The sequence below is a fragment of the Podarcis vaucheri genome (genome assembly GCF_965113315.1).
Source record: "Podarcis vaucheri genome assembly, chromosome: 10".
Lineage (NCBI taxonomy): Eukaryota > Metazoa > Chordata > Lepidosauria > Squamata > Lacertidae > Podarcis > Podarcis vaucheri.
Genome location: NC_138748.1, coordinates 63,870,586 through 63,883,096, shown reverse-complemented (window position 1 = coordinate 63,883,096; position 12,511 = coordinate 63,870,586). Strand labels below are relative to the sequence as shown.

The 12,511-nt window shown below is 46.6% G+C and overlaps 1 protein-coding gene across 29 annotated transcripts in view; it reads left to right on the top strand.

Moving 5' to 3' along the window:
• CELF2 (CUGBP Elav-like family member 2) overlaps nucleotides 1-12,511 on the top strand; it is a 543,470-nt gene that overhangs the window by 433,373 nt on the left and 97,586 nt on the right. The window lies entirely within an intron of this gene.

Below are 12,511 nucleotides of genomic sequence, written 5' to 3'. Positions count from 1 at the left end.
ATGTGTTTGCTTAATAGAGCAGTGTAAATCATTAAATGAGGTTGTCATTTCTCAAAGTCAGGGCGTTTATTAGAAAAGAAAGAATGGCTGTTTCACTTGTAGAGAAAGCAGAAGTATTGGGTGGCAATAAGCAAGTGCGGCAGAGGGTCCTTCCAAAGGACTGGATTACTTAGCATTCATCCTGATTTGTTTGAGTTGATTTCACAGAATCATAAAATCATAGCATTGGAGGGTCATCTAGTCTCAAGTGCAATGGGTCAGTTCATCTGCAATGGGTCAGTTCATCTGCAATGGGTCAGTTCATCTACCTGTTAACTCCCTGCAATGCAGGAATCTCAGCTAAAGCATCCATGACAAATGGCCACCCAAACTCTGCTTAAAAACTTCCAGGAAGTAGAGCCCACCACCTTCTGAGGGAGTCCATCCTATTGTCAAACAGCTCCTACTGTCAGAAAGTTATTCCTGATGTTCAGTTGGAATCTGTTTGTTGTTTAGTCGTGTCTGACTCTTCGTGACCCCATGGACCAGAGCACACCAGGCACTCCTGTCTTCCACTGCCTCCCGCAGTTTGGTCAAACTCATGCTGGTAGCTTAGAGAACACTGTCTAACCATCTCGTCCTCTGTCGTCCCCTTCTCCTTGTGCCCTCAATCTTTCCCAACATCAGGGTCTTTTCCAGGGAGTCTTCTCTTCTCATGAGGTGGCCAAAGTCTTGGAGCCTCAGCTTCAGGATCTGTCCTTCCAGTGAGCACTCAGGGCTGATTTCCTTCAGAATGGAGAGGTTTGATCTTCTTGCAGTCCATGGGACTCTCAAGAGTCTCCTCCAGCAACATAATTCAAAAGCATCAATTCTTTGGCGATCAGCCTTCTTTATGGTCCAGCTTTCGCTTCCATACATCAGTACTGGGAAAACCATAGCTTTTACTATACGGACCTTTGTTGGCAAGGTGATGTCTCTACTTTTGGAATCTACTTCCTTGTAATTTGAACCCTACCCTCTAGAACAGCCTGCCTCAACCTGTGGGTCCCCAGATGTTGCTGAACTACAACTCCCATCACCCCTAGCTAGCAAGGCCAGAGCTCAGGGATGATGGGAGTTGTAGTCCAACAACATCTGGGGACCCACAGGTTGAGAACCGCTGCTCTAGGACAAAAGAAAACAAGCTTGCTCCATCATCCGTGTGACAGCCCTTTCGACAGTTGAAGATGGCTATCATATCTCCTCTCGGTCTCCTCTTTCGCAGGCTAAACATACCCAGCTCCCTCAACAGCCCCTCATCAGGTTTGGTTTCCATCTTGGTTGCCCAAGATTTGATTTATTATATTTCTATGCTGCTTTTCATTCAAATGAATCCCAGAGCAGCTTAGAAACAGTAACATGAACATGGACGAATATAATACAATGTCACAAATACAGCATAAATCACATTGAATAATTAACAAACCGTCAGTGAAACAACTGCAATCTATAAAGCACTGTTAACAAAGCAGTAGCTAGAAAAAATAAGCTAAACATCACAATTACAGCAGAAGTCATTATAGGAATTCACAAAGTGCTACAGCATTCATGATCTATAAAACGATATTAACAACATTAACAAAATAGCAGCCGAAAAAAAAGCTAAGCACTGATGAATTCATACACATAATCTCCCCTTCTATTCAGTTTATGAAAAGACATATACACATCATGCCCGTGGCAGCAAATTCCTTCTGGAGGTTCCTTGGGCTGGAGGTGAACCTGAGCTCCCCCGGTGGCAAACAGAGTCTTTTACTCCTCAGTTCTTCCTCTGGAAACAGCTCTCTTATGATGGCTCCCAGGGCTGGAGGGTGGGGCAAGGCAGATGGGGAAAGTTACAGGGAAGCAGGCAGAGGGCCTTCTCGGTGGTGGCGCCTGCCCTGTGGAATGCCCTCCCACCAGATGTCAAAGAGAACAACAACTACCAGACTTTTAGAAGACATCTGAAGGCAGCCCTTTTTAGGGAAGCTTTTGATGTTTGATGCATTACTGTATTTTAATATTTTGTTGGAAGCCGCCCAGAGTGGCTGGGGAAGCCCAGCCAGATGGGCGGGGTATAAATAAATTATTATTATTATTATTATTATTATTATTATTATTATTATTATTATTATTCAAAGAGGTAAGATGACACTGTATTGAGCGCATGTTATCCCACCCTATCCAGTGCACTTGCCCATCGCTTTCCTTATGGAAAAACCCTATCTTTTGGGAAGTCGATTTTTGGGCAAGGCAGTTGTAGTTGCCCAACCTGAATTTGCTGATGTGTGGCTGAGTCCCGCTGGCTCCTGCTCATGGTCAGGATGAGACCGAAAGTTCATTCATGTGCTTAAAGAAATGGTTGTTGTTGAAAAGCAGCCCACAAAAGCAAAGTGGCCGGCATTTGGTACAGCTGATTTCGAATCACAACACTTCTCTGCAAGAGAAGCTGCCATGGTTGCCTGTTGCTTAACCAGGGCCCATGGGGTCAATTACTTGGTCTGCTGAGAAGCAGTGGTGTGTTCAGACACCCGTTCCCTATACCAAGTGGTGATGCAGGCCACCGTGTTTACCGTCAGTTGTGAACCTGGAGCCCTCTGGCAGGCAAGATCAAGATTTAGCAGACTCTCGCTTGCTGTTAACGTTCTCCACAGCTTGTTACCTAATGAGCAGAAGGCAGTTGCAAAAACTCCCCGCTGATCTCTTCCCAGTGAAAATAGGCCTGAGGTGTTGGACATTGACAACCCTAAATGAGCTACCATTCTGGCATATGTCGGATTGTAAGGCAGTCTTTAGAGACCCACCTGTCAGCTGGGATAGGTGGATCTCCTCTGCCTGGTGACATGATGTTAAAGGTACAGTAGAGAGGGATGCAGACTGTATCGCTCAGGCCAACTGGATGGTGCAGTGTTGCACTTCAGGGGCTTCCTCCCAGCTCTTTCCTTCTGTGATTTGCAAAAGACTGAAGATTATCCTCAGAACTACTGGTATGTTTAAACCATGGGCTGGCAAACTAAGGCCCACAGGCCGGATCAGGCCCAACTGCCTTTTGGATCTGGCCCACAAACGGTCTGGGAATCGCTGTGTGGATCGCCAGCACACATGTTCTTTCCTTCTCCCTCACACGGTGGCGGTAGCAGCGGCGCCTCCTCCCTCCCTCCCTCCCTCCCTCCCTCCCTCCCTCCCTCCCTCCATAAATTCCATAGCAGGCCAAGCCAGTGGAACCAGCTCAACTTGAGCAGGTGGAAACTGATCTCTCCACCCCCACCCCCCGCTGTATGTCACCTGAACCCTGCTGTACAGTTATCCACGGTCCTACGCTATGACTATGCGTCATACCCTCCAACATCTTGAGCCTCCAAACTGAGAACTCCCCCCCCCATGCTCCCACACAAGTCATGTGACCTGCGCAAGATCACGGAGCCCAAAAACTGTGCTTTTATCAGGGATGTGCTTGCATGGTGCCCCAAACCACATCTTTCGGGACATCGTGCCTGATCGCAGCCCCTCCAAAAATCGCGTTTTAGAAGGGAAGCATTTTTTTCAGGTCGAGATTTTTGTGAGAAATCGCATGAGATCGTGGCACTCAAAATGGCCATTGTGCACTCGCATGAGAAAATGGGGTGCCCCGGTTTTTTGGGGGGGACCCTTGCGGGGTATGCTATAATCACAGTAATGCTGAAATGCAGCAGAGAGCAGGCCTCTCGCAGTGACCCTGCTAGTATAGTTCATGTAACTTTACGTTTTCCTTTGTTTCAAGTGGGAAATCTGGGTTCTAGACCCTATAGTGTAGGAAGCATGCATGAAATTGCTTGAGGAAATTGCAGAAGCCCCACAAGCAGTGCTGAATAAGAGTTTCAGTCACCAGGGATTGATTTCCCTGCACGATTCTAGAACAGTAAAATTATTGAAATTGTAGAAGCTTTTCTAATTCATGTGAACGTCTTATGTAAATTCTTGCTACAGAATTTAGATTCCTTGCTGCAGAATTTCAACAACATGCAACTTTTTAGGGCATTGTGTTCTAGGTATTTGGTCTTCCAAATTATGAAATCTTTCCAAAGGTGCCCTGTGAACACTGATGGGTCAATTCTGGGCCTGACCCCATTTCGAATGCTGCAGACTGGCATTAGATCTAATACAGTGGTACCTCGGGTTACATACGCTTCAGGTTACATACGGTGCGGTGGCAGCAGGAGGCCCCCATTAGCTAAAGTGGTGCTTCAGGTTAAGAACAGTTTCAGGTTAAGAACGGACCTCCAGAACGAATTAAGTACTTAACCCGAGGTACCACTGTATGTACTTGGTGGTGGTTGTTTTTTTTAAAAGGAAAGTTCTTTTAAAAAGCATAACAAGATGGTTAATGAGATAGTGGGGATGTTTATCAAACGAGAAATATAGACGAGGAGTGACCGATGATGTTTACCAGGAAATGTGCGCTTGAATTGGATAGCAGCTTTATTTGAAAGTGCAGCATTGCGATGCTGCCGATGTGGGGTTTTCGCTGTCGGGTTTTTGTTGTTGTTGTTTTTTGGTTTCGTTTTTTTAGTCAGCCGAATTAATGTTCAATTTAATTCAAATTAGAACCAAATGGAAATACAGAGTGCAGCAAATGGCAGACTTGGAACGTTTCCAAACGCATTGCATTTCAGCAGTTTTTTCAGCTCATTCTCTCCCCCCCCCCCCTTTAAATCTAAAAGAAGCACCTTGTTCAATTGTGCTGTAAGCTTGTTCTGGCTAGAAAATAATGATGCTTTTCTCTATTGTAGCAGGGGGGCTGGTACTTAATAATCTCCAAACACTGAGCCACCCACCTGGCAGAGCGGATGATGCTAAGCAAACCGTAGCATTTTGAGTTCGGTGTCCATAGCAAAGCAGTTTGTGATCCTTTCTCCTCTGAATACTAGTGGCTGGGAATCTCAAGCTAGGGGAAGAGGGCTTGGTTCTCAAACTTAATCTGTTCTGGAAGTCCGTTCCAAAACCAAAGCATTCCAAAACCAAGGTGCGCTTTCCCATAGAAAGTAATGCAAAATGTGTTAATCCGTTCCAGACTTTTAAAAACAACCCCTAAAGCAGCAATGTAACGTGAATTTTACTATCTAACAAGGCCATAGATACATAGAATGGATTTTACTCTCTAACGAAACCATTGATCCATAAAATGAAAGCAATAAACAAAGTCACACCAATCAATCAATCAGTAGCTGAACTGGGTCCCACACAGTCACACAAAAAAAGAGTCGCAAAAAGAAAAACGCAAAATAAATAGCAAAAACACTAGGGTTAGGGTCAGGGTTACCGCCATATGTTTTGGGACTACAATTCCCATCATCCCTGCCCACTTGTCGTGTTAGCTAATGATCATGGGAGTTGTAGTCCCAAAACATATGAAGGGTCTATGCCTGCTCTAAACAGCCTCGGCCCAGTATACCTGAAGGAGTGTCTCCACCCCCATTGTTCTGCCCAGACACTGAGGTCCAGCTTCGAGGGCCTTCTGGCGGTTCCCTCACTGCGAGAAGCCAAGTTACAGGGAACCAGGCAGTGGGCCTTCTCAGTAGTGGCACCCGCCCTGTGGAAGACCCTCCCTTCAGATGTCAAAGAGATAAACAACTATCTGACGTTTACAAGACATCTGAAGGCAGGGAAGTTTTTAATGATGGATGTTTTTATATATTTTTAATCTCTTGTTGGAAGCCGCCCAGAGTAGATGGGAAAACCCAGCCCGATTAGCAGAGTATACGTAATATATTGTTGTTGTTGTTGTTATTTCCCAAAGCTTGCTTTAAAAAAAAAAGTGGGGTGGGGGACAAGAGGCAAAAATTAGTCCTCACCGCTGCACCTTGTGGAAACACAGAATATACTCAAACCTAATGGCTCTGATCAATGCCAGTCTGCAGACTTCTGTGTGCGGTGTTGGTTTTGCATACCGAAGACTGAATATCTCAGATGCCAAGTTACAGATGGGGCTGCAGAATGTTATTTGACAGCTGATTAGAGCAATCTGATGGAAATGATGACTTAATCACTAGAACAGACGCCAAATTCCCAGATAGAATTCCACCAGGTTAATCTAATTTTCGTGTTGTTAGATTTTTTCTTTGTGTGTTTGTGCCTGAAATAAACTACTCACCCAACTTGCTTTCTGTCATATCAACAAACACATGATATTGCTATATGAACTTCATACATAGGCAAAGTTGTTGAGTGCTTTTCAGCTTCAAAGCCAGGTTCGGCAACTTACAGCCCATAGGTTCAATCCAGCCCCTGAATGCCTTTCCCCAGGCCCACTCAGCCACATGCTGCCACCATGTGGTGACTTACCCACAAATAAATCTTCTACTTAGGAAGCAGAAAAAGAAGCATCTTAGAAGTTTAGAACATAATCTGATAGGGCCTTGCTTCATCTATTTAACCCTCCAGAGGCTCAGCTCATGGCAGTAAGAAAATAGAGTTTTTTCCTGTGACTATTCCTTCTTTTGGAATTCCATGCTGAGCATTCCTAGTGTCAACCAAAGAAAAATGGAAATGCAACTATTACAAAAAAAATGCAACTGTTACAACAACTACAAATCATGGAATGGATAATGACCGCAACCAGTGCAATCAGATTAAAGAGATCTACATCAAAGCCAACCACAATTGTTCCTTATCTAAAAGAAGCCAGTTAGCACATAAAACAAAGGGCCAGGTGTTAAAATTTCTACAAATCTTTACAGTCCACGTAACATTAGCATCAATGGATGCAGGTGGCGCTGTGGCCTAAACCACTGAGCCTCTTGGGCTTGCCCATCAGAAGGCTGGTGGTTTGAATCCACACAATGGGGTCAGCTACCGTTGCTCTGTCCCAGCTCCTGCCTACCTAGCAGTTTGAAAGCACACCAGTGCAAGTAGATAAATAGGTACCGCTGTGGCGGGAAGGTAAACATTCTTTCCGTGCTCTCTAGATTCTGTCATGGTGTTCCGTTGCACCAGAAGTGGCTTAGTCCTGCTGGCCACATGACCCAGAAAGCTGTCTGTGGACAAACGCTGGCTCCCTCGGCCTGAAAGTGAGATGAGCGCCACAACCCCATAGTCGCCTTTGACTGGACTTAACCATCCAGGGGTCCTTTACCTTTACCTTAGCATCAATATATTCCTTCTGCTGCAAGGTGGAACTGTTGCAAATTTGGTGATGTAGCATATTTCACTTAATAACTCACTTCAGGTACACCAACTCAACGAGAGAAGGCAACTAGCAAGTTAATTTCTTCCTGGGTTCCTCGTTAATATCACCATACAGGACATGGTGACAAAAAATATTGCATGTTCTCTCCCTCCTGGTCGATCGTTCAGGAGCTTCAAAAGCTTTCTCTAGCCTGAACATCACAGTGACTGATACCAAAAGGCATTAGCACACTTAGGAATCCTGCAGAGTATTTGTGGTTCACATAACAGAACTCAGTAGCACAGCATTTTGGCTAATCTACTTTATTTACATATAATACACTTGGAGCATTCTGACTCTGCTCCTTCCTCTTTCTCATCAGACAGCAAAGAGAAAGAAAGAAAGGACAATAGTCCTACATTCCGGAACACAGTAGTACAAAACATCCTGTCTCTGTCACTTCCCACACTCTGGAATGAAAACATACACCGTCATGTGATAGACAACAATCTCATGACTGCAAGCACGGAGCAAGAATCCTAACAGCAGCTCCCATCAGTCCCAGCCAGTATACATAAAAGCCCAGAACCATTGTAATCTACAATACCCAGAGGGTGCCACATTTGCTTCCGCTTCCCTAGTAGGCTATTTATTCCAGAAAGTACATTTAGGGGTTATTCTCACAGGGTCTGTGCTGCCTGCAAGGGAAGCACTCTTGGAGAATTCATCGGCAAGCTTAGGTCAGGTGGGATGACACACACACACACACACACACACACACACACACACCCCTCCCTGTTTTCAGCACGCCAGTGTCACATATTGCAAAAACCACTTACCTGGAGAGATAACCATAAGTGTATTGCTTTATGGTGTAGAACTACAATAACTGCTTTTTTGATAAGGGATGATATCTCGGTGACATGCTTCAGGTTGGAGGTATCTAATCTGAAGTCAGTTATATATCACCTGTAATCGCTTTTTCTCTTTCTTTCTTTTTTGAAAGCAGAGAACTATTTTATTATTTTATAGCCTGCAGTAAGACAGGAAGGATATAAAATGCTTGGCTTATTTCCCCATTGCTCAGCGTGGAGCAGAAGCAAAGCTAAAGGCTTTCCCCTCCTTGCGCTCTGTCCCGTTAATTTTCTTATTCATTGCACACCTTTCTTGGATTCCTCTGACCCACCTCTTCTCTCCGCCTGCCCGCCCCCTTCCTTTGCGCTCTTAAATATTTTATTGGCAGAGCGCTCAGAATATGTACTGTCATGGTTGCAGTCTCTGGAGGTCAGCTGCGGGTTTAATAATAAGATGTGAACCAGTGACTCTGTAAAAACCCACTTTGGGTTCTCAGTGGTGCATGTTTTATTGAATCCAATGTTAAAGGCAGTTAACTTATCAATTGGTGATTGCAAAGGTTAAGGGAGCTTGTAACATGAATCCTCTTATGTAAAGGAAAAGAGGGCCAATTTAGGTGTTGCACTGTGGGGGGGCGGGGGAGCCATAAAGAAACTCCCTTCAGCGTGCCATGCGCTGCCTCATGCACAGGCAGCACTTTTGCACTCAAGTATACTGTGGTGCAGGCAGCGGCCATGTCAGTGCCCCTGTGCAGCTCACCTGTGGCGCATTGCTGCAGCGCCTAGAAGGAACCATGTTTAAGCCACACCAAGTGCTTTGGAGGAAAATCAGACCTGACAGTCCATGAGCCTTATTGAAGATTGGAGGGGGGGGCAAATTTTAGGACACATTATTTCTTATTCACTGATTTGAAGCATTTTTTCCTTGCTTTTCAGCTCCCAGGCTGGCTTACAAAGATTGATAATAAGACAGTCCTTGCCCTCAGGCATACAATTTAAAGAAACAACACAAAAGGAAAAAATGGACTGGCAGGGAGGAGGGGTGGAGATCAAACTACGAAACTTGATAGAATTGGCTAAAATGGCCATCTTTCCCCAAGATGGTTTCTTTTCCTTTGCTGATGCCACAAATGACAGCCTGGACACCATATTGCTCCCTCCACTGTGTCCCATAACTAGTGCCGTTCCAGGGCATTATGGGAAGAAAATGGCAACTGACACACACAAAATGGTGGAGAATACCTGGAGGAAATTCTGTAAAGCAACCTCCTTTTTCTCAGTGGGCAAGAAAAAAAGAAACTCTCTGACATTTTCTGAGGAAGAAAAGACATCTTTGAGAAATGTTGACTCAGTTCATCAGCCCATTTAGATTTACCTACAGGGACGCGGGTGGCGCTGTGGGCTAAAGCCTCAACGCCTAGGGCTTGCCGATCGAAAGGTCGGCGGTTCGAATCCCCGCGGCGGGGTGCGCTCCCGCTGTTCGGTCCCAGCGCCTGCCCACCTAGCAGTTCGAAAGCACCCCCGGGTGCAAGTAGATAAATAGGTACCGCTTACCAGCGGGAAGGTAAACGGCGTTCCGTGTGCGGCTCTGGTTCGCCAGAGCAGCAATGTCACGCTGGCCACGTGACCCGGAAGTGTCCCCGGACAGCGCTGGCCCCCGGCCAATAAATGTGAGATGGGCGCACAAACCCCACAGTCTGTCAAGACTGGCCCGTTCGGGCAGGGGTACCTTTACCTTTACCTTTATAAGTGCATCCAAACATAGGTTCAAGGCCAAGCTAAAGTTAGACTTCTCCATATTGTTGGCTGGATTGTCTTTTGCAAATTGGCCTTTGGGGTTCCAAGAATATTTGAGGAGTTTATCAATAAATAGGAGGGGCAGAACATTGGCCGGGTAGCCACTTTTTAGAGAACACACCCTGCTTCATGCACTTAGCCAGTAGAAACAGTAAGCTATGCCTGCCTCAGTTTGGTCAACTCCAGCAAGATCCCATCTCATCTTTTAAATTTACAAAATGACAACCACTTTCTTGTTTTCAAAGTGTAAACCTCTACATTCTTAATCACATTTGTTGCAATTATCCACATTTGTTGTTATCCTCCCAGATCTCTTCTTGTCTAAGTTGTCAAGTTCATTTCTCCGTTTATCATAATCATCTTTCATTTGTTCCTTGTCAGTTTCTGTAAATTATCATTTTGGTATCAGAAATGGCCTGCCATTCCTCATCAGGGTGATGATTGCAATTGGTGCTAACTATCAAACATAGCTGTCAACTTTTCCCTTTTCTTGTGAGGAATCCTATTCAGAATAAGGGAATTTCCCTTAAGAAAAGGGAAACGTTGACAGCTATGCTATCAAAACACCAGCAAACTTCGTTAAATGCTAACTTCATTCAAACGTGTTGGTTGTGGCCAACAATACACTGGGCATCTGGGTGCCTGGAACGCCCATTTGAATCCAGTGAGGAGCCTATCACAAGCCAACATCCCTCTCAGCAGCGGAGCATATGCCCGTGCTGCCCAGGGCGGGCGCACTCCCAAGGGGGGAGGGGGCGAAGGGTGCCCTCCCAGGTGTGGGATAGCCACGCGTGTGCAGCCAGGGTGGAGCAAGCCGCCAATGGCGGACATTCAGCGCACCGTCCACCTGCAACTCTGAAACTTCCCCCAGCTGTCAAAACAAAGGGGGAAGGGGGGAATGCCACCGGCAAAACAGCACAGCTCCTCCCTCCCCCCGACAGCTCGGAGTAGGCTTGGGAGTTGCGGGCAGGCAGCGCGCCAAATGTCACCCCCTCCCCAGTGAAAACACCCGGGGTAGACCGCCCACACCGCACTGTTGGGATATTCCGTTCCACCTTAAGGAACAGGCATGACTGTTGTGTGTCACATGTCTGTTTACACTCCAGCACAACTTGCTGGGAACTTCCATTTGTGTATAGCTTTTGCTTATGCTATCTTGGACACGAAGGGGATGGGACATGTTTCCTTTTGTCCTGATGTATGCTGAATAAACTGCTTGTAAATATGCTCACACAACCATTTACTGCCACTTCTGTTGAGTAGTATTTACTCTGCTGAGTAGCATACCCCAGCATCTGAAGCTCGGGTCACAGATGCTGCACCAAAGACTGGAGATCGCCTGGCACACCGGCCGGTGGGCTGGAGCCAGCTGGGGGCCTGCGAATTGCCCCCGTTTCCTTGGTTGCATGCCAACACGCACCCCCTCCTCTGCCCCTGATCCCTCTCCCAGTCACGCCCTAATTCATGTTCCTCCATCTAAAAGAAAGAAACAAACAAAAAGGAGTAAAGAAGGAAAAAGTACCAGCTCCATAAATCCTTCCAGGCACAGGTTGACACCCAAGCAAGTCCTTCTCTGAGTAGGACCATTGCTGGGAGCTGCAAGTGAGGAGAGTGCTGTTGCACTCTGGTCCATTTTGTGAGCTTCCTGCTTGAGCATCCTGTTTCTCCACCATGAGCATGGGATGCTGGACTGTTATGTTCTTACCGGCTATCATCCCTTAAGAATGGCTTCCATACAGTGGCGTAGCGTGGGGGTGCCAGGGGTGCTGGCCGCACCGGGCGCAACATTTGGGGGGGCGCGTTTGGCCGGCCCTCCTCGAGGAAGCAGGAACCCCACTGTCCTCGGACCTCCTCCGAAGGCTGGCGGTGGGGCGGAGAGACCTTCTCCCCGCGCCAGCCTTCGGATGGCTGTCCTGAAGACTTGTGGTGGGAGCAGTGGCGTAGCGTGGGGGTGCAGGGGGGCCTGCCGCACCTGGCGCAACATCTGGGGGGCGCGGAAGAGACTCGAGTGCTAAAATCCACGGGTTAGGGGGCACAAATTACTTGCCTTGCCCCGGGTGCTGAGAACCCACGCTACGCCACTGCTTCCATATCAGAACTTGGAGAACCATTTCTATTATAATTGCTTCCTTCCTTTTTGCGTGTGTCCTTTGAGTTGTCAGATCGACCGAATAATTTCTACTGCCAGCTCCAGGTTTTAGGTGGCCGCCCTCCTTACATGAACATCATTTCTCCTTTCTGTTGCTCTTTCTTTGAACCCAACCTGCACTGCTGCTCAGAGAAGGGGGGAAGAGAGCTGGTGTTGTTGTTGCTGCTGCTGCTCCCTGATCCTGATGCTTTTCCCGGGCTTAGAAGGGAGAAGTGGGCACGCAGCAACACCAAGGAGGTAGAAGAGGAGCAGGGCAAGGAGGCTGCAGAAGATGGCAGAGGGTCCTCTGTTGGGTGCAGGTCTCAGCAAGTGCACTGCACTGCTGACCCCAGGCACCAACTGTGTATTTATTTCAAGTGTGAGTTTAGCCCCCCAAAAGCAAAAGACTTCTTGAAATATGGCAACCCTAACTTTACTTCCCTTTAGAAGAGTAAATATGGTGGTGTTTGTTCTAAAATTAGGGTGGTTGTTCTTTGCACTTAAAAATGTATAGGACAGCTTGGATTATAAAACCAAGATAATATGACTGTACATTTTCCTTCCTTACAAAACGGGCCTATTTTGGGACTG